A 26,363-nucleotide genomic window follows, 5' to 3' on the forward strand; every position below is an offset into this window, starting at 1 on the left:
GCCAGCTCCCATCAGAGTCTAAGTCGGGACTTGGAGCCTGGAATATTCCTGTTCTGATGAATCATTCATAGCATGTAATAAATATGGGCTTGTTGAATGAATGAATGAATGGCCTGCTTACATATATCCTTCAATCTGCGTACAAATCCTACGTGTGGTGACTGCCATAACTTCGTAGGATTTTGTCTAATTTCTCCCTGCCATGAGACAGACATCTAGCCATTTCCTACAGAGCCCCACAAATGGGAAAGATCATTCCATTATCTTTCTCAGCTGTTTCACCCATGGTCCTCCTTTCTCCCTTCCCCCTGGTCCTTTCTATTCTTTCCTCAACAGAGGCATCGGTTTCTCTCCTACTTAGCCCAGCTCCTCTGCTTATCAAGATTCCCTGTGGCCCCACGTTTACATCTGGAAAAGAATCGAATCAAGACATAATGTGCCCTTGGATTTTAGGGATGGTTCCCAGACTTACAAAGACAAGGACCTCAAGAGGTCAATGACATCGGTCCACCCCGTTTTCCCTCTCTACATTCTGCTCCCCCTCCTCCCTGCTCCACCCCAGGAGCTCATCACCCTGTGATTGTCTGCTCTCAGGTCTCCTTGTGTTTGCAATCGGGAGGCAAGCAGCTCTTTAAGGACTCCTGGAGAGACAAATTGCTAGATAATTGATTCGGCACCAACCCCAGGCTGAGCACTGCCTATTGAAGCCTTGATGAAACCCTCCTTCTTTCCCTCCTTCCTTCCTTCCTTTCTTCCTTCCTGGATAGCTCACCTTATTATTGCCAAGGTCCTAAGGAGCTCAGGCCGGGCAAGGGGGGGCCTAGGGGAAGGAAACTGTGTCATTACAGACATCAGTGTCCAGATTGCACTTTGGAGTAACCCAAACAGTTCATTTTTACCAGGTTAAACAATCTTTTAAGGCAGGTTAGGGGAAAGCAGGGGGATGTGTAGGGAGGAAGAATGCAGTGGCAAACAAACTTTCAGTTCCCTTCCACATCCTGTCTTTCTCTGTATATACTTGAACATAATGGATTTTTTAATCAAAAGGAATAAGAAATAATAAAAAACCCAACAGTTAGAAAAAAACTAACCTCATCTCCCCCGCTTCTACATACCAAAACATGGCCCATAAACCCACATCCCTTACTTGTCACACACAGACACTATCTACACACACAACACAGACCACATAAACCCCATAATGCGACACTTATCTCCTCCACATCCATACAACACAGCCACCCCACCCGTATCACATCCACTACTCCGTCAACACTGCCATACCACATAGACCATACTCCTTCATGCACACTACATGTACGCCTTCTATTTGCCACATGTACCACACACCTTCACACACATACCATGTACACCCTCCACATATACACACACACATACACACACACACTACATATGCCCACAGCCATATGCACCCCGTCCATATACCACACATCTTCCCACCATACCACATATATCATACTTTTCTACGTACACGCTACATATAACCCTTTTATACACTACATACACAACATACCCTCACACACATACCACACGTACCCTCCATACATGCACATACTCTATGTATGCCCACCACCACATACACCCCTTCTGCAATACTACACCCCTTCACACACATACCACATATACCCTCCATATACATATATACCTCATACATGCCATCACATATTCCCACATACACATAGCACACACTACAAATAGGAACGTATCACCTATACACCACACACTCCACATACATCAGCCACACATACACATCACCCCTATTTCTCAACCATCACACATAAATAAATAAATATACACACATGAGCCACATAGCAGGAGCGCGCGCACGCACACACACACACACACACACACATATTGGGGTCAGACTTTCAGATTTATCTATAACTTAAAGGCATGATAGAATTGCATAATTCAGACTGTTACTCTGCATTGATGGGTCTCCTCTGTCCAGGGCTGTTCACTGATTAATTTTTAATCAGACTGGGTTTAGCATGTGTAATCAGTGAGAGTCAGGGCTAATTTGCAAACGTCCCTCAAGAAGGTTAGTGCTCCTCATTGAGAGGAATGACTCTGTGTTTTTCCCTCTGCAATTAGACACAGGAGGTTATGTGCCAGGAGGGGCAGGTGTCCCCTTCACAGATAGTTTAGAATAATGGAGCCCAAAATGATTTGGACAGGGGAGCTGACTTAGACCCTTCTTAATAAACCAAACTATCTCAGGCTTTTAGCTCAGCCTTAGGTGAAATAAGATAATGTAGACATCAAGTCTTCTTAACTCCAGGCCTGGCATTCTATCCGCTGTGGCACCTCACTGCCCTAAACATAGTCTTTGCCCTCAAGGAATGTTTATTCTCCTTATAATGTGTTTTTTTTTTTTTTAAAGTGAGGCAATTGGGGTTAACTGACTTGCCCAGGGTCACACAGCTAGTGAGTGTTATGTGTCTGAGGCCAGATTTGAACTCAGGTCCTCCTGACTCCAGGGCTAGTACTCTATTCTTACAAACTAGTTGGCCAACCCTCCTTCTAGTTGGGCCATGCCTCCAAGCTCTCCTATCTACTCACCTGGCATTAACCCTTACCCACCCAAGGGGAGGAGAACATTTGCAAACTAGTCTTAAGTGACTAGAGACATTCAAGAATCACATAGCTCAAAGTTTCCCCTAATTCCATTCCATTCCAATCAATTCTTCAAGAATTTGGCAAGTTCCCACAGTGGCAGGCCAATTCTCTTGTGTGGACACATCACACAAAGAGAGAAGTAAATCCAAGGTAATCTGAGGAGGGGGCAAACACTAACAACTTAGGGAGTTGGAAAGTTTCCCTGTAGGAGGGGCCGGTGAGCTGAGCGTTGGAGGAGCCGAGGGATTCTGAGGCAAGGCGAGAGTACCTTCTAGTCATGGGAGGCAGCCTGTGTTCCTGCCTTCCACCTGGGCCCATACAAGGTCTAAGCCAAAGAATGTCAGAGTTGGAAGGGACCCCAAAGGGCATCTGATTCAATCTGCTGCCGGGTGCACGAATCTCCTCTCCAGCATTGCTCTCTTTCACAGACATGGAGCTGGCAGCCTCATTTCCAGGTAACTGTAATGAAAGACTTTTTTTTGGGGGGGTCTTATATTGATTTGAAATCTGCCTCCCTTTAACTCCCTTACTCCTATCCCCTATACCACATTGGTCCTGATTCTGCCTTCTGGGACCACGCAGAACAAGTCTTTTGCCCTTGAATTCCTGAAATATTTGAAGAGATTCCTCTTTCAATATTCTCTTCTCCAGTTTCTTCAGTCTATCCTCTTATGGCATTGTTTCTAGTCTCCTCCACAGTCAGGTCACCCTTCCTTCTAGCCATGGTTTGGAAGGTGTTAGAATGATCTGCTGTGCCCCTTCTCTTTTCATAACCCTTCCTCTATGCAGCTGTCCCCTTTCTCCTGGCATTTAAACTGTCTCCAGATCTCACTTTTCAGGAAGGCATCCCAGATGGATCAGCTGAGAATGGATGATTCTCCCTAGTCCATCCTGCCTGGATTTGCTATGTCAAACATTCCCATAGCTATGATGCTAGGATACTGCATTGACTAACAGAGTATTTACAGGCTATTTTGGTTTTGTGTTTGTCCGGTCCCAGAGGACTGTGCAACCACCTCTCCTCTCCTGCCTTCTTCATTCTGCCTAGCCAAAACCTTTCCCTTATTATCCTGGTCTATCCTCATCATTCTCTAGGTGATCTCCCAGGAGCCCTTCGCTGTTAGTTAGAATCTCATAGTGGCTTACAGGACTATTTAACTGTGTCATGTTTATATGTCATTTCTCCCCAACTAGACAGTGAACTCCTGGGGGATGGAGATCAGTCGCTTTAATTCTCTGAAACTGACAACAGGAGCCCAGCAGGAGGTGAACAACCTTTCAAGGGCTTGGCTGGCACAGAACCCACTACCTGGCTTCTTATGATCAATGGAGCCTAGTCTTTTCCCTGTTGAAGGGAGGGTTTCATGGCAGTGAGGGTGCCGGTATAGAAGGAGCTATATGGCAGGTTAAGGGGAGTTATGCATGTGCTACAGATGGGGTCCTATCTGTATCAGCTGCTGACTCTGCTGCAAGAAGCCATTAACCTAGGGTTATTTTTACCAGTATCAGGCGTTCCACTGACACTAGTGTCTACGATTGCTGTCCTCCCGTTTGTCCCTGCTTGCTTGCTAGAGAAGATAATTGGAGAAGGAATGCTATGTGATTTTGAAGCTAGGGTGCTATTGTAGGACCTTGTGCCCCTAAACAGCACACCTGCTGCACTGCCCTTTGTGTGAGTGTATATGCCTCACTCAGGTTTCCAGCTCAGGGGAGACTATTGGATATAAGAATTGGAAGTTACTTCAGTAGGTCAAACTCAGTAAGGCCTAGTTAGTCAACATGCATTGATTAAGCACTTAAAATGTGCCAGGCATTGTGCTAAATTCTAGGGATACTAACAAAGACAATATTTAATAATAATAATAATAATAATAATAATAGCTAAAATTTCTAAAGTCCTTACTATATGTCAGGTACTATGCTACGTGCTTAACAATTATTATCTCATTTGATTCTTATAACAACCTGGGAGGTAGGTGTTATTATTATCCCCATTTTACAGAGGAGGAATTGAGGCAAAGGTTAAGTGACTTGCCCAGGATCACATAGCTCATAAGTGTCTGATGTCAGTCTTGAACTCAGGTCTTCTTAACTCCAGGCCTGGCATTCTATCCACTGTGGCACCTCACTGCCCTAAACATAGTCTTTGCCCTCAAGGAATGTTTATTCTCCTTATAATGTTTTTTTTTTTAAGTGAGGCAATTGGGGTTAAGTGACTTGCCCAGGGTCACACAGCTTGTGAGTGTTATGTGTCTGAGGCCAGATTTGAACTCAGGTCCTCCTGACTCCAGGGCCAGTACTCTATCCACTGTGCCACCTAGCTGTCCCTCCTTATAACATTTTTGACGAATGGTCATCTTGCTTATGCTTAAAGACCTTCAGGGATGGGGAACTCACCACCTCTGAAGTTAGCCATTCATTTTTGAAGAGCTCTAATTGTTAGGGAATTTTTCCTGACATAAGACCTCAGTTGGTTTCTTGCAACCACAAATCATTGCTTCTGGTTCTGCCCTCTGGGACCCACAGTACATGTCTAGTTGCTCTTCTACATTAAAGTTCATCATAACCTTGAAGAGAGCTGTCATGTGCCCCCCCCCCGAGTCTTCTCTTCTCCAGGTGAAATAAGCTCGGTCCCTTAAACATCATGCTTCTCACATATTCTGGTTACCCTCATCTGGACAGACTCCATTTTATCAACATCTTCTCAAACTGGGGTGCCCAGAACCAAAGGTAATACTCCAGACCAATGTGGCATATGACGAAAGCTGAGCACATTGAGTATACACAACTTCCCTATAAAGACTTGGGCGTCTCCGAACATAGCCGAAGATCATGTTGGCTTAATTGGCTGCCCCATCATATCACTAAACTCTTAGATTATGGAATCCACTCAGATCCCTCTTATCTTTTTCTAGAACAACTGCTGACTATCTATGCTTCCTTCATCTTATACTTGAGAAGCTGATTTTTTTTTTTTTGTATTCAAGTGCAAGGCAGTTCCATTTATCCCAACTGAATTTCATCTTCTTAGATTCAGTTCAATGCTTTCTTGCCTGTCAAGACCCTTTGGATCATGACTGTCAACCTGAGATGATATGGTCTGTCCTTGTGTTCCCAAGACAGGAGTGACCTAGGGAAGAGTGTGACATTGGTCTGCATCTGTGAGTACAGGTACAAATCTGAGGCCTGCTTGGTTGTGGTCAAGGCCAGTGGCTGCTGAAGATGGCCCCACCAGAGTAGATTAATCAAACTGCTGACTAAAAGTGTTCCTGTGAGCTCTCATGTTCCTTTCGGTATTACCAAGAAATAGAATACTTGGGAAATGAGAGTTCTCTCTCAAGAGAGCAAGGATTATGATTGTCCCTTCTTCTATCTCTCCAACAGTATATCAGTCAATATTAGGGGAATAGAATTAGAGCTCCCTGAGGGCAGGGGGGCCTCACAAGTTCCAGTAGTTCTCCCTGTATCGTTTCATTCTAGCACACGCTTAACCAAGGTTTTGTGATTCTGAGGATGGGATGCAAAGAATGCTGATATTAGTCCCCTGGTTCTTCCTAAGTAATCACTAGTTGTTGCTGCCGTTGTTGTTGTTTTTTTTCTCTTCTTTTTATGGCTAGGTTATTCTAGACAGGAGAAAAAAATTACATTGACACACAGGTCTTTTCCTCTCCACCCTCTTCTCCCCTTCCCCTCAACTCTGGAAACTTTCTGGCCACCACCATGCCAAGAACTCTAATCTTTTTATATCATTCTGTGGTGGAGTTTGTAATGTTATTTCCAACGATGATAGTTACAGGAGATAGGATTTTTATAGGGCTGGTTATTTATGGCCTAGTTACTGATGGATACAGCAGATGCAATTTCACGGATTCGATCTGAAGAGAGGAGCTTCTCAGTGTGGCTTAAAGAGGTGTGTGTTGCAGAGAAAACAAAAAGGGAGTGAGGTATTATGTGGTCAAGAATGAGGTCAGTGTGCAGGGGTAGAAGGTGGCCACCAGCAGGTGGGCTGCTGGGGACCCCATAGGGTATCCAGCCTCAATATGCCTTAATGAAACATTAATAGTCTTGACCATCACTCAAACTGGGGAATACTCTAATAAGGCCTATGGTTCTAAATCTTGGTTATCTATCCCTGAAGGGTTCAGTCATCTCCCACTAGTAGAAAATAGGAGAAGTAAATAGGGAATGGAGCCAGGCAAATGTTCTCCCAGTATCCATCAAAGGAAAGAGGATGGAATCTAACAATGAGAGGCTAAAAAAATTAACTTGTATTCCTGGCAAAAATTTAGAGCATATTATTATGATTACTATTATGATTATTTTTTTTTTTTTTGGTGAGACAATTGGGGTTTAGTGACTGCCCAGGGTCACACAGCTAGGAAGTGTCAAGTGTCTGAGGCTGGATTTGAACTCAGGTCCTCCTGACTCCAGGATGGGTGCTCTATCCACTGTACCCCCTAGCTGCCCCTATAGAGCTTATTATTAAAGGATTTGTTTATTAGCATTGAGAAAGAAAAAATGTGACCAATGAGAGTTAATATGAGCTCAAAAGGAAGAAGAGATACCATCCTAAACTTATTTCCTTTTTTGACATGTTTGCTAGACTGGTTGATCTGGAGCATGCCAAGGATGTATGCACTATGTAGCCTGAATTTAGCAAGTATTTGACAAAGCCTCTCATGATATTATGAATAGAGAAATGTGGACTAGAGATGGTCTACTTGGGTGGATTTGGAACTAACTGAGTGACTGCAGAGTAGCTTTAGAGATTCACAGGGGTCCTTACCCTTGAGTCCTTGAACTTGTTTGGAATTATGATGCCAACTGTATTTCAACGTAATTGATTTCCTTTTTAATTCTATGTATTTAATTTTATGCATTTGGAAACATTATTCTGAAAGTGAGTCCACAGAAACACAAGCTTAGTAAAGGGGACCCATGACACAAAACCAGTTAAGAATACAGAGATGTGAGGGGCAGCTAGGTGGCCCAGTGGATAGAGCACCGGCCCTGGAGTTATGAGGATCTAAGTTCAAATCCAGCCTAAGACACATAATATTCACTAGCTGTGTGACTCTGGGCAAGTCACTTAATCCCAATTGCCTCACCAAAAAACCAAAAACACAAAACAGCTGGAGTGGGCTCATGAGAGCTAATTGTTAAACGTTCAGAGTGAATATTCATGTGTTGGAAATCAGCGAACACTACAAATCAGGGTGGATTTATTGCCTTGTTGCTTGTTTAGACTTAAGAAAGTGATGAGTAAAATATTATCAGGTAGGGTTAAACTTATGTCCTGTGTATTTTCCTTGCTGTCCTGGAGCTGGTTGTTAAATATTCACCAGCACACTTGTGGTTAAGAACCACGGAGAGATTTATGGTCCTCTCTCCCTGTCCTGGTTACCACTCTCCACATACTCGTTTGTCAGTGTCCTTACTGAACTGTGACAGTTATAATTGGGCACATGACTGCAGAAGCCGTCAGAGGACATCAGGATCATCACACAGTCCTCCTTACTCTGAGTCACCTGGTTTTCCAGCTGTCCTCACATTGTTGATTCATGGAGTGATGATGATAGGGGAGAGAATGCTATCCATTAGTTACACAAACATTTGCTAAGTACCTACTGTGTGCAGTGTGGTAAGCTTGGCAATGGGTGGGGGTGAGAGAGAGGGAAAATAAAAAGACAAACAATAAATACTGACCTTAATGAATTCATAAAGATTTCTAGTCAGAGATGAATGATGTATACCAATATACATAATGGAAATTATAAATGTATGAGTGCACAGGTACAATAAAGTACTAGAAAATGAAGGAGAAGCCACTTTTCACGGGATTGTGGGGAGGTAGATCAGGGAATTCTAGAGTGGGTGGTCTTTGAGCCCTGGGCCTTAAAGAACAGGCAGGATATGCCATCCAACAGAGATGAGAAGAAAGCGTAGGGAATAGTCAGAAGAGAGCAAACAGGTGTAAAAGTATGAGGTGGCAAAGAGATAGCAGTAATCTATGTTGTTCATAAGGGGAATTTCAGGTGAAATACATCTGAAAGGTATATTGGAGTCAATAAACATTTGTTAAGCACCTACTATGTGCCAGGCTCTGTGTGAATTATGACAACCTATGTCACTAGAGGCCATCTAGGGCAGCTCATCCTTGAGGGAGAATCTGCTCAATTATCACCACCAACAATCTCCATTGAGAATTCACCTGAAGACCTCTCAAGAGGTGAAAATCCTCTAACACTAAGGCAGGGGCTTAACTTTTGGAGACTCTTAATTGTTAGGAAGTTTTCTTTCCATGAAATTGCTATTTACTTCTCTCCAACTGGCATCACCTTCTTAGTCTTGCACTGGAGGAATCAAACAAGAGAGGTCAAAATCTCCACGTTCAACATCCCCAACCCTATCCTTCGATGGCATGACTTCAAGTCTCCCAATCCTGGTTAACCCCACTCTGGACAGATTCTATAACTGGACCCAATATTTCATAAAAGGTCTCACCAGGACTGAGGATTGAAGGGACAACCACCATCACCTGCATTTTGGAAACGGTGCCTCTCAATGCAGCCCTAGATTATATTAGGTTTGGTTTTGTTTCTTTGGGCTGTTTGATTGCAATGTTGACAAATACTGAGCTCATTAAAGCACAGATAGATGCTGTTTGAGGCAGCAAGGTGGTGAAGAGAATGCTGGGCTTGAAGTCAGGAAGACTCATCTTCCTGAGTTCAAATCTGGCCTCAGATATTTACTAGCTGTGTGACCCTGGGACAGTCATGCAACACAATTTACCTCAGTTCCTTACCTGTAAAATGAGCTAGAGAAGGAATTGGCTGACAATTTCAGTATCTTTGCCAAGACAACCTCAAATGGGGTCTCATGAAGAGTTGGACACACGAGAAACAACTGAACGTTCACGTCGTAAAATTGGAAGACATGGGTTAGCACAGATAAAAAGAAAAAAAATAACTTGGCTTATGGCTTGAAACTGCCAAGTGAGAAATTCCCATTAGCTACCAAGGAAATTTCCTGGTCTCCTACTTTTGCAATGATAGCTCTCTGGTATCATGGATTTTGGAGTTACAGCTTGACCTGGATGGAATCTGAAGCAACTTGGCTTCCAAAGACCTTGGGTTCAAGTCCTAGATCTGACACTTCCTATAGCTGTGTGACCTTGGGCAGACATTTTCTTCACCCTCTCTCGGCTTAATTTTTCTCCTATGTCAAAAGCAGGGACTTCATACCTGTACCTTTCTCATAGGGTTGTTTGATGGAATGTGCATATTCGCTAGCGAAGAGCCCTGTGTATCATTAGATACTTGACAAATGTTTGTTCAATCGAATTTTTAAGACATTATATTACTCATTTTTTGGTTTTATTTCTAATGAACATGGATTGATGAGGCTTTGGAATGACCATGCTTGTTGCTTGTATTGTTCAATTGTTTCAGTTGTGTCTGACTCCTTGTGACCTCTTTGGGGTTCTCTTTTTTTTTTTTTAAGAAAGGAGGGAGAAAAGTTTATTTTTATTTATTTATTTTTTTAGATTCACTGAAAGCATTTTTTTAAAATTTTTTTTTCCAGATGCTTTTGAGTTGAAAATTTTTTCTCCCTTTTTCTCCCCCCCCCAAGACGGTGCACAATCTGACATAGGCTTTACATTTACATACCCATTAAACATATTTTCACATTAGTGAAGTTGTAAGTAAAAATTAAAACCAATAGGAGGAACCATCAGAAAGATGAAACAAAACTCAACTGAAGGTAAAAATAAGTGACAGTGATTCGACTTCCATAGTTCTTTCTTTGGATGTGGACAGCATTTTCCATCCTGAGGCCTCTGGAGATGTCTTAGATCCTCGTAATGCTGAGAAGGTGGGGTTCTCTTGACTAAGATACTAGAGTGGTTTGCCATTTCCTTCTCCAGTTCACTTTATAGGTGAGGAAAGTGAGACAAACAGGGTTAAGTGACTTGCCCAAGGTCACACAGCTAGTAATAAGTATCTGAGGTTGGATTTAAACTCGGGTCTTCCTGAATTCAGGCCTGATGCTTTGTCCACTGTACCACCCAGCGGCCTCCAGCACGGTTATCTATATTTCTCTCAAAACTCTTATTTAAATTTCAAGCCTGGAAAGCGGATAATGAAAAAGCAAAAAAAGTCCCTGTTCTCAGAAGCTCAAAAATCTAATGATGAGAGAGACAATATGCAAACAACTGCACACAAAGAAGACATCTAAAGGGTAAATTGTTTTGTTTTGGTTTTTTGTTTGTTTTTGGTTAGGCAATGGGGTTAAGTGACTTGCCCAGGGTCACACAGCCAGTAAGTGTTATGTGTCTGAGGCTGGATTTGAACTCAGGTCCTCATGAATCCAGGGCTGGTGCTCTATCCACTGCGCCACCTAGCTGCCCTCATAAATATATATATATATATATATATATATATATACTATATATATATATATATATATAATATATATATTATATATATATAATATATATATATATATATATTTTTTAGTGAGGCAGTCGGGGTTAAGTGACTTGCCCAAGGTCACACAGCTAGTACGTGTCAAGTGTTTGGTGTGAGGCCGGATTTGAACTCAGGTCCTCCTGACTTCAGGGCCAGTGCTCTATCCACTGTGTCATCTAGCTGCCCTAAAGGGTAAATTGAAGGTAATCTGAGAGGGAAGGCACTCATAGTGGAAGTAAGACTTTGGTGACCATAACTCGGTGAGTTACTATAATAACATAAGAATTATAATACTAATAACCAATAAAAACTGGCATTTATCTAAAGCTTTAAGGTTTGTGAAGCACTTTACTTGTTTGTCCTTCATCCTTAAAGAGAACTAATGATATCACAGGGTGATGTCTTACCTGTGATTTAAGTGAGGCAGAGCTGCACAAAGTCATCAGCCTCACTGTCTCTTCCACAGTCAGAAGTCCAGTGGCAAGACAAAAGTCAAGACTGGCCTGGGATGCAGTGGACGACCTTGGCCTTTTAAAATTAAGGTCTTTCCTGGACCTCAGTTTACTTGAGGCAACGCCCATTCTATGCTAAGAACTAGGTAAAAATTGAGCAGTATATTCCATCTCAAATACCTTTACACAGGCGGTCCCCTGGGAATTAACGCAGTAGTGGCAATGCATGCATGAATGCTCACCTCCTGAAATCTTGATCTCAAGTCTTCTGATTTTACATTCGTGCATGCATTGCCGCTAGAGGACAGCTAAGAATTCAACAGATGAACAGTAATAGCTTGGGAGTGGGGTTACCAAGGGATAAAGATTTGCAAGATGGGAATGGCAGAAGGAGTGAAGATAGTATTCCCCCATGGTGTCTTGCACTGGGCTTCACGCATGGTAGGTGATGTGTAAATATTTGTTGAATGAATGCATAAATATACAGGATTACCAAAAACTTCATCAAGTTTTCTAAATGATCCTGAACAGACTTCAGAGAATGAAGACATTTTCTGCTTTTCATCTCTTGGGAAAAATGCTGCCTTCCTCTTCCCTGACTCCATTCCCTGACTGCTCATTCTTTTTTTTTTTTAAAATATAAATGATTTATTTTTAGTTTTCAACATTCACTTCCACAAGTTTTTGAGTTCCAAATTTTCACCCCGTCTCACCCCTCCCCCCACCCCAAGATGGCATGCATTCTGAATACCCCTTCCCTTCATCTGCCTCTCTTCTATCTCTCCCCCCTTCTCTTATCCCCTTCCCCTTCTATTTTCCTGTAGGGCAGGATAGACTTCTGTACCCCATTTCCTGTATTTCTTATTTCCCAGTAGCATGTGAAAACATTTTTTTAAACATATGTTTTTAAAACTTTAGGTTTCAGATTTTCTCTCTTCCTTCCTCCCCACCCACCCTCATTGAAAAGGCAAGCAACTCCATATAGGTTGTACATGTGCAGTTATGCAAAACACTTCCATAGTAGACATGTTGTGAAAAACTAACTCTATTTCCCTTAATCCTATCCTGCCCTCCCATTTATTCTATTCTTTCTTTTGACCCTGTCCCTCCTCAGAAGTATTTACTTCTGATTATCCCAATCTGCCCTCCTCTCTATCATCCCCTGCTCTCTTGTCCCCTTCTCCCCCTATTTTCCTGTAGGGTAAGACAGATTTCCATACCCAATTGAATGTGTATGTTATTCCCTCCTTAAGCCAAATCCTATGAGAATAAGATTCACTCATTCCCTCTCACCTTCCCCGTTTCCCCTCCACTGTAAGAGCTTTTCTTTTTGTTTTTTTTTGTGAGATAATTTACCCCATTCTACCTCTCTCTTTCTTCTTCTCCGAGTATAATCCTCCCTCATCCCTTAATTTTATTCTCCAGATATGACCCCTTAATCTTCAACTCACCCTGTGCCCTCTATCTATCTATCTATATATACATACATAATTTTTTTCCTCCAACTACCCTAATACTGACAAAGGTCTCATGAGTTATAAATATCATCTTTCCATGCAGGAATGTAAACAGTTCAATCTTAATAAGTCTCTTATGATTTCTCTTTCCTGTTTACCTCTTCATGTTCCACTTGAGTCCTGTATTTGAAAGTCAAATTTTCTATTCAGCTCTGGTCTTTTCATCAGGAATGCTTGAAAGTCCTCTATTTCACTGAATGACCATTTTTCCCCCTGTTTTGCTGGGTAGGGGATTCTTGATTGTAATCCTCTCTCCTTTGCCCTCCGGAATATTATGTTCCATGCCCTGTGGTCCTTTAATGTAGAAGCTGCTAAATCTTGTGTTATCCTGATTGTGTTTCCACAGTACTTGAATTGTTTCCTTCTGGCAACTTGTAATATTTTCTCCTTGACCAGGGAACTCTGGAATTTGGCTATAATATTCCTAGGAGTTTTCCTTTGGGGATCTCTTTCAGGAGGAGATCTGTGGATTCTTTCAATTTCTATTTTGCCCTCTGGTTCTAAAATATCAGGGCAGTTTTCCTTGATAATTTCTTGAAAGATGATGTCTAGGCTCTTTTTTTGATCTTGGCTTTCAGACAGTCCAATAATTTTTAAATTCTCTCTCCTGGATCTATTTTCCAGGTCAGTTGTTTTTCCAATGAGATATTTCACATTGTTTTCTAATTTTTCATTCTTTTGGATTTGTTTTACAGTGTCTTGATTTCTCATAAAGTCACTCGCTTCCAATTGCTCTATTCTAATTTTTAAGGAAGTATTTTCTTCAGTAATCTTTTGGACTTCCTTTTCCATTTGGCCAATTTTTCTTTTTAGGGCATTTTTCTCCTCATTGGCTTTTTGGACCTCTTTTGCCATTTGGGTTAGGCTATTTTTTAAGGTGTTATTTTCTTCAGTATTTTTTGGGTCTCCTTTAGCAAGCTGTTGACTTGTTTTTCATGATTTTCTTGCATCACTCTCATTTCTCTTCCCAGTTTTTCCTCTACTTCCCTTACTTGCTTCTCAAAATCCCTTTTGAGCTCTTCCAAGGCCTGGGACTGATTCATATTTTTCTTGGAGGCTTTGGATGTAGGAGCTTTGACTTTGTTGTCTTCTTCTGGTTGTATATTTTGATCTTCTTTTTCACCAAATAAGATAATATAGTCTGACTCTTTTTGTGCTGCTTGCTCATGATCCCAGACAATTACTTGAGTTCTAAACTCTTTGTTAAGGTAAGAATCTGCTTCCAACGTGGAGAGTGTACTGTCCCAAGCTTCAGGGGTTTGTGTAGCTGTTTTCTGAGATACTTGTGGGGACCTGTAAATTTTCAGTTCTTCCAAGATGGTATGATAAGGGGCTAGGTGTTTACTCCTTTCCTGGCCTGTGACCACAAGTATTCCTTTCTGTCCTAACTGTGAGGAGGGTTCTCTCCACAGCCACTACAAGCTCCACCATGCCAGCGTCCTCCTCACCCCAGCACTGCCACCCAGAACTGTGACCCAGATCCAAGCACAGGGCAAAGCAAGAGATTCCTGCCTCAGCACTGGCAAAGAGATCCCTGCAGTCCCTCTCTGATCAGCCACTGGATTCCCCCTCAGTCTGTGGGCAGGAAGCTTGGGAAGCAGCTGCCCCCCCCAGGGCCATGCTCTTGGGGAATGGATCTGAGACCCTACCTTCCTCTCTCAGCACCCACAGAAACAGACTTTTCCCACTGACCTTCTAAGTTGTCTTTGGCATTTGTGAATTGAGGAGTCTGGATACTGCCACAGCTGCCCGCTCTATTCAGTCCTCTGAGGCCTGCTCTAAGTTCACTGCGGCCTGCGCATCCACACCGTGCTGCGCACTCCACTCCCAGCCCTGAGCGATACACCTTTCTGATCAATCACCCAGGTTGTCTTGGGCTGGAAATTTGTTTCACTCTGTCTTTTTATGGGTTCTGCTGCTTCAGAATTTGTTTAGAGCCATTTTTTATGAGTATTTGGAAGGGTTTGGGGGAGAGCTCAAGCAAGTCACTGCTTTCACTCTGCCATCTTGTCTCCTCCTCCGACTCCTCATTCTTAATACTCTTTACAGCATATTATTTGATCCTTCCAATAAGTCTTGGAGGAAACCATTATAGGCATTACCATCCCTATTTTATGGGTGAAGGAAAAGGGCCAGAGACAATGAGGGATTTTGCCCATGTTCACATATCTAGTTACCAGAATTGGATTGATTGAAGTCTAAGCTTCTACTGCCTTATATCAAGCCCTCCTCCCCAATGTACTACCCTTCCTCTAACAGTGATGAATGTTTAACATACACTGAAGAAAGTAAATACTCTTAAGCACAAAAAAACCCTTCTCCTAGAAAAGGGCCCAAGAACAGCCCCAGTGCCCTGCTGGGGAAGCCATTCCCACTGGGGGTGAATTTGAAGGTAATGAAGCCACTTTTTACAGGAAAGAACATTTATAGCTTCTCAGGGCATCATTTTTACATATCTCTATAAAGGGTCCCTATCTAATGGAAGAAAGTCAGCTAGTAAGAAAGAATACATGCGTGAGAGCAGTTTAAGAGACCTAAATGGAGTCAGGAACTCTGGATTTGAATTCTGGCTCTGACATTCACAACAGCTAGCTGTGTGGCTTTGGGCAAATCATTTAAGCTCTCTGGCCTCACTTTTTTCTTTTGTAAAATGGGGGTATAATATTATAACTGTACACAGGGATATTGTGAGGTTTTCCTCTCTCTTGCCTCTCATGTCCAATGAAGATCATCAAGTTAAAGTCAGCTTGTGAACTTTATAGCACAATATTAATGTGAATTAATATTATTATTAACCTATATGTGATGTGACTTTAAGTCACTCAATCTCTCTCTTTGCCTATGTCCCCTGATGAAAAATTAGGAAAAATAATGTTTACCTTGGCTTTTTAACAAGGATACTTTGGGCACATAGAGACTCTTATTGTATCTGTTTTTCTACAACCGTTCTAAATATCTTTCTCTTCCCTCAAGTCCCTAACCCTCCTCACCCCACATGCACTTATAGAAGTGGATGGCTTAATCTTCCTATTCCACTAAGATGACAAATACATTTTTCATGAGCTCCATCAATTTCCTTCTTCCGTTCCTTAAAATTGCTCTGTGTCTCTTTCTCTCAACTGTGATGACACTAGAGGTGATATCCCTACCACTTCACTAATGTCAATCCCCACAGATCTCATGCTCCCTTCTTTTCTTCTTAGATGTCTTCAGCCTCTCTGTTTCTATACTTCTTTCCATCCATCTACAAATATTCATGCATGGATCTTTTCAATTCTAGAAAAGCCTTCCTTTATCCAGTGACTATCTCATTTGCCACCTAACATTTTATTGATGAACTTTTTTGAAAAAAAAAAGTTCTAAACCCGATACCTCCATTTCCTTGATACAGTCTGTCTTCTGCCTCGTTACTTTATTGAAATTACTCTCTTCAGTCATTAATGGCCTCCTATTGTTTGATGATCTTGTTTGATCAGACACTATTGACTACTATATACTGTCCTTCTATAAACTCTTTCCCCCTTTAGCTTCAGAGACATTACATTTTCTTGGGTCTCCTCCTACCTTTCTAACAGTTCCTCCTCTACCTCTTTGTTGGCTCCTGAGGAGGATTATACTGGTTCTTCTTGGCACTCAGTGGACTAAACTAGGAGCAATGAGTGGAATTGACAGGCAGATTTCTACTTGATTTAAGCAAAACTTCTAAATAATTAGAGCTGTTCAAAAATGGAATGGATTGTCCTGGGAGGTAGTGGGTTCTTCATCCATCCATCTCTCCACCTGTCCCTTCATCCATCCACCCATCCATCTATAATCATTACACTTACAATGTACAAGGCTTTCCCAAAATGGACGATTTGAGAGCAGTTTCCTAATTAAAAATGGTTTAGATGTAGTCTCTGAGCTAATTCCCAACTATGATTTATACCTACTATGTGCCCAGTAGGAGCATACCAAGATGTCTCTGTCATGGTCTCTTGCCCTCCAAAGACCTCAGATTCTGGTCAGGAAGAAGGAAATCAAGACTTCCACATAAAAAGTGATTAATAAACTCAGGCTACATCTACTAAGGACCAAAGAAGGAGAAGTTAGGAGTTTAGAGGGCAAGTCAGTGGTTTGGGGAGGTATAAGTAAGGTGAATTTTAGCACGTGGAAAGTGCAGTTTTTGTTATTCTTTCTTAGAGTTTTCTTCTCAGGATCCACAGCCATAACAATCTCTACTTCCCAGGTGTTAGATATGAGTTCTCACAGTCATGGTTCAAAACAGCTTCTACCATGCTTGTGTAGTAGATATAGGGGTGAAGTGATGTAAAATTGTGAGGCTATTGCTGGCAATATGCCTTGTCTGTTGCCCTATAAAGCAAGTGGGCACTGGTCAGCGACTGGGGACCTCCATAGGAGTGAATGTGAAGGCTGAATGCTGGGTGTGCCTTGATCGGCCTCCATCAAGGCTTGGGAGGGGGAATTTGTGTGTTTGCCTCAACCAGCCCCCATTGAGGCTTGAGGGGATTTAGGGGAGTGCACAAGTTGTGCTGGTCTTGACTGACCCCATCGAGACGAGGGGTAGTTGCCCCCCCACCCACACCAGCCCCTGCAAGAAGGGTTGTTGGGGGTGCTGTAGGAGTTGGTGCTCCCATTGTTAGCAAACTCCCTTAGAGAAGACTAGACTAGAATAAAGTAAGCTTATTTCACCCTTTATTATGACTCCATTCTTGTCTTCCCATCTGGCCAGATCAAAATCGAACCTGCTAGTGACAGAGGTGCTAGAAGCCCTCCTGTGTCTCCTTCCCGAGAAATGGCAGAGTCAATATATTTACTTGTTCAACAGGAGGTGAGTTTGAAGAAGGTAGAAATAAAAAAGATTTGCTGGAGACTGGATATATGGGATGAATATAAGGAGGTGAGTCTGAGTGACCGGGAGAATGGTGGTACCCTTGACAGTAATAAGGAAGTTGGGAAGAGGGCAGAGTTGGGCTGGCGGTGAAGGGAAGATTCCTTTGCCTCATTACCTTGAATTTTCTGATCTAGATACACACTATATCTCCTCACTGTAAATTCCACAAGGACAGAACATGTTTAATTTTTTGTCTTTGGATCTCTAGTACCTAACACAATGCCTGGCACATAGTAGGTACTCAATAAATTATTATGATTCCCCTTAAATCCAGGTGTTTTTTTTTTCTGGCCTAGTTTTTCTATATTCAGCAGACTATCTGTTCACTCCTCTTGCCCCATCTTCCTGCCTAGAATCCCTTTCTTTCTCTCTTACCCCTTCTCTCAAATAGCCTTCCTCACCCCGCATCTGGAAACTGCTATACTTGGAATATTCCAAGCCAGACACTTCCTAGCAGCTTGGTGCCTCATTCTCTGTGACTTCAGGAATGAAAAACTAATTAGATTCTTCTGAGAAGGACACCCTCTGACCCTCGTTCCCCCAATTAAGACACCTGGGTTAGGAGCTCTGACCCTGAAATTGTTTTGACACATATGTTCATAAAAGAATAGCATAGATCCAGGAGTAGATTCCTTCTTTCTTCTGTGACCTGAAGATTGTCATGGCTGAGGCACTTCAGTGACTTCTCTTCCTAGTCTGTGTTTGAAGGTATTACTCCATGCCCTGGTATGAAGAGATTTGCCCTAGCTGGGAGGTGCCAATCCTGGTCCTAATGACCAGAGCTCTTACTGGACTTTTTCAAGCCCTGTCCCAAATTGTTACTTGCCTCTGGCCTTCTTAGGCCACTCCAGCTAAGCTTCATGGACTTCCCTTAAACATACCAAATAAAAAGTCCTATTGTGTTTCAGCGTTGAGAGTTGGCTCATCGAATCCTTTTGTGACTCTGACATAAATGTTTGTTGAATTGATTTGAACTGAAATCTATGTAATATCAGATCCAGGGGATTAGGCAAGGAAATATGATTTGAGTTTGGGGGCAATGGACAAAGAACACATAATGAAGGGTCAGTAAAACACCAAGTAGGGAAGAAAAGGGGCCTAGACCAAGAATTTATCTCAGCAAAGAATCAGCCTGAGGCATTGTGATTCAGGCTCTCTGCCAGCCTTCTCAACCTTCTCACTCAGCTGAAGGCAATGTAGCTAGGGCCTGAAAAACAAAGCATTTAACTCCCAATCCAGGGGTGGGGAACCTATGGCCTTTTGACTGAGTCCAGGTTTCACAGAACAAATCCTTTTCTTCAGGGGATTTGTCCTGTGAAGTTTGGATTCAGTCAAGGGAGGTTCTTGAGGACTTAGAGGGCCGCATATGGCCACCTGGTTCCCCACCCCTGATGCAATTTATCTCTTAGGTCTTAGTTTCCTTACCTCTAAAATAAGGGGGTTGCATTAGGTGATATTAATAACTGGTATTTTTGTAGCCTGTTAAGGTTTGCAAAGTGATTTACATACGTAATAATTTTTGAGCATTACAACATCTTTGCAAGGTAGGCATAACAGTAGGTAGTATTATCCCCACTTTAGAGATGGGAAAACTGAGGCTCAGAGGTTAAAATGGTTTACCTATGTTCACACATTTATTAAAGGTCTGAAACAACACAAGAACCTTGGATTACCTGCTTTCAAGAAAGGCACAAGATTAGAAAACAACATCAGAGACCCTGGGACTGGCTAAGGAAGCCCCTAGTGTACAACTGAATACATTCTGAGGAATGGGGAGAGTATCAGCCCTCTAGGCAAGTGTGGCAGCTAATTATAGCTAAGGGGAAAAGGAGATCCAATCTCACACAACTCACCATGAATTTACTAAGCACCTAATATACACAAGGCTTTATTTTATTCTCTAGACATACAAAGACAAAAATTTTTTTTAAAGTACCTACCCTCAAGGATATTACATTGGGGAAGAAGGGAAGGGAGGGCAGAACCAAAAAAGTAAATGACTACTAAATTGCAATTTGAATAGGAAGAGAGTATTAACAACTAGGAAGAGAGGGTATCAGGGAAGGCCTACTGTAGGAGGTGCCAGATGAGCTGAGATTTGAAAGAAGCTTTTTCCCTTCATTGTTGTATGCTCAATTATGGGTATGGCAGGCAACTGGAGGCTTCTAGCCTGCACTATAAACTATGTGTTCTGACTTATCAAAAAAATAAAAACCTGTATCTCAGAAGAATAGGAGAATCCCTTGTTTTTAAGAGGCAGAGGTGAAAAGAGATTGCTTTTTAGGTGTGGTAAGCAGCTTGGACAAAGGCTCAGAGGCCATAGACGAAACCAAGAAGAAGGGTTCAAGTCCTGTCTCTGACACATATGGCTTGTATGTTTCCAGCTGGCTGAACAAATCATTTAACCTCTCAGTGCTTGAAACAAGTCCCTGAGACTATAAACTTCAGGGAAGGTGCCTATCTGCCTTAGAAGACAAAGTCCCCTCCTCTAGAATTCCCAGTACCACTGAAATCAGGTTTAGTCCTTATCCTATTTTCTTAATGCAGAGGTTCTTAACTTTATTTGGGCCACAGATGTCTTTGGCAGTCTAGTGAAATTTATGGACCCTTTCTCAGAACAATGCAAAAAAATGTTAAATTTCAATTAGAGCTTAGTGAAAATAAAGGTGTAATTGTTTCCCTATCCTATCCCAGCTCACAGATCCTCTGGAATCTGTCCCTGGAGCCTGGACCCTGGAGCCTGGAGCCTGGACCCTGGAGCCCAGGTTAAAAACTCACCTAAAGTAACACAGCCAGAAGGGAATAACATGGCAAGAATAACTAGGAGGCACCAGAAAGCCATAGTTATGTCCAGCAGTTAACAGGGCCTCAGGATTAGCCTGGTAAACTGAGGCAGCAGACAAGCAACCCTCAAAAGCCAACACAGAAGAGTAAGTTCTTGAGGATATGCAGAACTCTGCTCATGTATCCCAACAATATTATGACGAAGGTAAACACAAACAGAGGCGGGATATTTGCAGCCCTTGAGTGACACTCAGAGGGGAGAATGGATGATGCTTGGAAGCATCATGGGTGTGGGAGGATAGAAAGGTGAATGTTAGTGAATGAGAAGTCCTGAATTTCTGGGAGAGTGAAGAATTATAGCGATGTTTTCTTGCTGTAAGTCTGCTCTTTGTAGATTCCAGCGAGAGCTATGGAGGCCAATAAAGCATTCTAATAAACCCACCTTGCCTCTGTGTTATTCTTGACCCTGGAAAGCTACAGCGGAGGCCCAGGAGCAACAGTTTATTTCAGTTAACCTTGCACACCCCTGGTCTCAGCTCGGCTGTTTTCTTTCATTGTTGTGTTCCCAAGAATGTGTGCCCAGGAGCCCCTAGCCTTCATTCTAACCCAGATGATAACTTATAATAAAATGGAATCCATTACCCCAGGGAAGGCAGAATCCTTCTGACATGAAGAATATCTCTATTTATATATTTAGAAAAAGGTCACTTATAGCTTCTAGAGAAGTTCCACAAATGCAAAATAGCCCCCACAAAGTAGAAGGACAAGGAGCCCAGAAACTGCCTCAGTGGACACTCTCTGCCAAAGAAAGAGATGTCAGCCAATGGCAACACACTAACTCAGAGTGTAAGGTTATTTGCATCGCTTTCATTTTGCCCAATGAGAGGAAAAGGAGTAGAGGATAGCAGAGACATAGCTAAGACAAGTTCATCCTGAGAGTATTTGTGGGCAAAATTGGAAGGTGCAAAAAAGTCATGAGACAATAGAGATCTACTAGCATTTTCCCATCACCAACAATCAATTCTCATCAGCAATGGCAGTGGACCTGCCCCATTTGGGCTTTACCTCCTCAGCATCAAATGCTGAAGAAGTGGCACTTTGGGAAATACAGTTGGAAAGAAAAGAAAAAAAAAGTTAGGAAGAGTATCATCTGGACCAGGTCTAATTCATGGACAAGAAATCCATGCTAGAGGCATTCAGGCTGTGAGGAAGAGTAGGTGCACACACACAAACACACAAACACATACACACACACACTCACACACACACACACAGAGGAAAAGATACCAAACAGTGCTTTTACCCTGTCCCCTGCCCTCTTACCCAAAATAATGCCCTACCTACCAACAAGCTTGCTTTTTCATGTCAACAAGAATTTTGTGTGAGAATGGTCTCTGCATCCATGGAATACACCCTTGATGAAAACATGTGATGGGAACAGTCAGGCTTTGATGGATAATGATTTCCTATAGCAGACCACATCTTTATAGATCCGCAACTGAATGATCTGTGTAAAGCGCATAACATCCTGCTGTGTGTTGAATACATGTATACATATTTTTAAAATATTTAACTCAGCAGAGCAAAACACATCCTTGAAGTATCTCTTTAGACAAGATGACTCCCACGCGTACATCAAAATCATATGAGACTCGATGACAGATGGGACTGCCAAGATAACTTTGTTCAGTGATCCCCTGGGTATTGATATCAAGCAAGGTGTTAAACAGTGAGATATATGTTCACCTCAGGCATTCACCCATGTCACAGAAGACATTCTGCATAAAGTCAACACAAAAAAAGGATCTCTTATTGATAGAGAGATTCTCCAACCATTACTCTATGCAGGCAGCATTCTATCAATGGCAACAAACCTACATTAGTCAGTCAGTCGGTCAATAATAAACATTTATTAAGTGCCTACTATGTACCAGGCACTATGCTAAGTGCTCAGTTCAATATAATTCTGTAAATATTGATTAAGAATCCTGTGTACTTCAAAACAGGGTCCAGATATTCAAATCCCTTTCTCAACTATCATCTCAACAAATTCAGTTTCTTCCCTGTCCAATCCACTAAATAGTTGCCAAAGAGACATTCCTAAAGCATAAGTCTGACCATGTTACTTTGAACTTAGGGACATACTTATAAATAATAATAATTTAAATGTATATGGTATTGCTATACAAGGGCAAAACACTTTATAGGCATTGGGGCATCAGAACCTCATCACAACGTGGTACAGTGGAGAGATGGCTTCAGAGTGAGGAAGACCTGGGCACAGTTTCTATTTCTCACCTGGACTGTGTAACCCTTGGCAAATTGTTTAATGTCTCAGCATCTCAGGCAATGCTCTGAAGCTGTTTGTTGCCAAAAGTGTCAATCTACATTGGTAAGGCAGTCCAAACCAAACACAACCCAACCAAAACCCCCAAAACATTCCCAGCTCTTTAAAGCAGTAGTGGCAGATTATGATTACCCTCATTTTAATGATGAGAAAACAGGTCAAAGAGGTCACATGACTTGCCCATGGGGGTCACAGAATTGAAGAGTATAATAGGAGGGATTTGAACCCAGGTCCAGAAGTCTATGCACTGGGCCACACTGCTTTTGTTCCCTATCTATCCCACCTCCAGATGCAGAAAACAAAAGACTGGCCCATTTCAGTCCGGAAAGACCTTGCCCAGAGAGTATGCCACCTTTCTGAAACCATGAGAAAACAGTAGCTGTTACGTTCTTCAATGCCACAGTTGTTTTTACTTCCCACGAGAGCAGGTGTCTTATTGATAGATGAGGGGGTGTCCAATTGTCCAAATTTATCTGCTGCTAACAGGACATGTCATCTTTCTTCTCTGTTCCTCAGCACCACATAGAATGGTTCCAAAGGAACGGTCTCCCGAAACTGCTGTAATGTATGCTAATAAAAACAGTATACTCATAAACTAGCAGCTTCAGATTTTCAGAGGGGCCCGGGGATCCATAAACCACAGGTAGCAGGCGATCGCTGCTTCCCTGTACACGTACATCCTTAGCACTCAAAGGTTATTTATCTCTAATTGCTATGCAAGTAAAAATTAGTACGACAAACGCACTGTGCCTTGCTGTGGTAGCACCAGCCGTGAATGGGGAGGATTCCAGCGCAGTTCCCTTAACGATTTCCTGTATTTAATTTCTCCCCCACTGAGGTAGCTTAATGGGAGAAGGCACATTCTTTCACTTTTGTTTCACTTCAGAAGTTTGGGGAACTCATTGAGTCTTACCTGGGAAGTGAGAGTCTGCAGGCAGTCAGGCTTGAACCACAAATAGTCAAGGGAACAGGAGAAAGGGAGGAGAGGGACTGATATTTGGGCTCAAGAGATTTATTGAGGGTTCCCCCAATCAGGTAATTTATTGGGGTCCCTCAATCATATCAAACCAGATGACCCTGAGGCTGGCCATTTCCCTGAGAGCTCCTAAGAGTGTCAATGTGCTTAAGAGTATTGGATTTGGGAATTGGGAAGGCCTGGGTTCAAATCCTACCTCAAACACTTAATAGCTGTATGACTTCTTAATTTTGTCTCAGTTTCTTCATCTGTAAAATTACTGGGTTGGCTTTGGTGATCTCTGAGGTCCCTTCCAACTTCAAATCAAAGACTCTAATGATTCTAAGGTAGTAACAACTGAGTAGAGAGGGCTCACTTTAGAACTCACTTCAGAAACTTAGCTCTGTGACTCTAGGTAAATCATTTAACCTCTCTGAGACTCAGTCTCCTCATCTGCAAAATGAGGACAATAATACCTGTAATGTTTATCTCATGGGCACATACAATAGTATGAGTTGAGGGAGTTCTGCACTCCATTGAAATGGTAGGTCTAGACCTAAATATTTATCTCATAATGGTGTTGTGAGAATCAAATGAGATAATATATTTAGAGCACCTTGGAAATCTTAAAGCACTCTATAGGCATTGATTAAATTTGACAAACATTTCTTATGCATCTAGGGCAGCTACTTGGTGCAGAGGCTACAGCATGGACTTTAAAGCTGAAGACCTGAGTTCGAATTCTGCATCAGACACTTCCTAGCTGTGTGACCCTGAGCAAGTCACTTAACCTCTGTTTTCCTCAGTTTCCTCATCTGTAAAATGAGGGGGATGGACTTGATGGACCCTTCACTCCCTTCTATCTTTAAATCTATGATCCCATCATAGGCTCTGTCAAGTATCAAGCAGGGAACTGTCAGTACCATGTTCTACAGCAGGGGGGTCAAAATCAAACAGAATCAGAGGCCACTAAACTGTAAATAAGGATCCCTGCAACTGCATGTTGACTTAGAAAACCACAAATAAACACTAGCTGGGTTCTTATGTATTTTTATTTACTTTGTTAAATATTTTTTGATGAATTACATTTTAATTGGTTTTGGGTGTAAGCCTACCAGCAGCATGCTGGATGCCTCTGGCCTCTAGTACTCTTGTCCCAGGACTCAGTCTGATTATTTACTAGTCTTTAACATTCTTTATATTTACAAAGCACAGTACAGTTTGCATCACTAACTTCACCGCTTTTGACAATAACGCTACAAGTTTACCAAGGAGGAGGTGGTGGCAAGCCTGTTCCTGGCAGAAAGGGGTAAAGGGCTTGGGTAAGAGTGAGTCCCAGAATTTCAGAAGTGAGTGAGCTCTGCCTTCTCAAAACCAGTGTAAAGGACCCTTCATGGTAAGTCACATAGCTCTGGAACTGGAAAAGATCTCAGAGGTCATTGCAGCCAACTCCCATATTTTTCAGATGAGGAAATTTGGAGACAACGTGACTTACCCAAGGTCACACAAGTGATGACGATGATGACAATAATGTTGATGATAACAGCTAGCACTTATATAGCAGTTTAAGGTTTGCAAAAGTACTTTATACCTATTATCTAATTTTATCCTCACAACAACCCTGGGAGGTAGATGTTATTATTATCTCCATTTTACAGATGAGGAAACCGAGGCTGGAAGAGGTTAAATGACTTGTCCAGGATCACATAACAACTAGTGAGCATCTTGAGGATTTCAACTCAAGTCTTCCTGGCTTCAGGTCCAATACCCAGCAGTGTGCCACCTCCCAACCTAAGTAATAAGTACCTAACCCTGAATCTGAATCCAGGTCCACTGAATCCAAATTCACCACTTTTTCAAAAAGACAGTGTGGTACAATGGAAGGAATGCTAAAGTCGGAGTGCTGGGACCTGAATTTGATCACTGGCTTGGTTGCTTACTAGCTGTGTGACTTTAGGCAAGTCATGTAGCTTTCCTGGGTTAAAGTTTTCGTCTGTGAAATGGATGGGTTGGACTAGATAAATTCTAAGGTTCCTTCAAGCTGTAAATCTCTGACCCTATGAACAAATCTCACTGTAGCATTCTACCTCTTTAATTCTATGGACAACCTTTTGGAGGTTACAACAAATACCACTTTAGTCCCAAATTCCTGCCAGAAGTGTAAAAGGTGATGGAAAGCACTAATACATTTTTGGAGCCTGGGCAAGAGTCCAAACTCTTTTAGTGGAGAACTTTCCAAGTTCAATAACTGAGACTTTTTTTCCCCCTTTTCTCTTTTCTTTTCTTTTCTTTTCTTCTCTTTT

At 42.1% G+C, this 26,363-nt stretch overlaps 1 protein-coding gene and 1 long non-coding RNA gene across 2 annotated transcripts in view; one reads left to right on the forward strand and one right to left on the reverse strand.

Moving 5' to 3' along the window:
• The window catches only part of LOC144454484 (uncharacterized), a 36,556-nt gene extending 18,580 nt beyond the window's left edge, over window positions 1-17,976 (forward strand). The window contains exon 3 of the long non-coding RNA XR_013482911.1: window positions 17,813-17,976. This is a non-coding gene — a long non-coding RNA (uncharacterized LOC144454484). The remainder of the gene's footprint in view (window positions 1-17,812) is intronic.
• The window catches only part of CSMD2 (CUB and Sushi multiple domains 2), a 974,125-nt gene that overhangs the window by 566,554 nt on the left and 381,208 nt on the right, over window positions 1-26,363 (reverse strand).

This window comes from Phascolarctos cinereus, unplaced genomic scaffold (assembly GCF_003287225.1).
Source record: "Phascolarctos cinereus isolate Bilbo 61053 unplaced genomic scaffold, phaCin_HiC Scaffold_726;HRSCAF=1367, whole genome shotgun sequence".
NCBI classification, from domain to species: Eukaryota; Metazoa; Chordata; class Mammalia; order Diprotodontia; family Phascolarctidae; genus Phascolarctos; species Phascolarctos cinereus.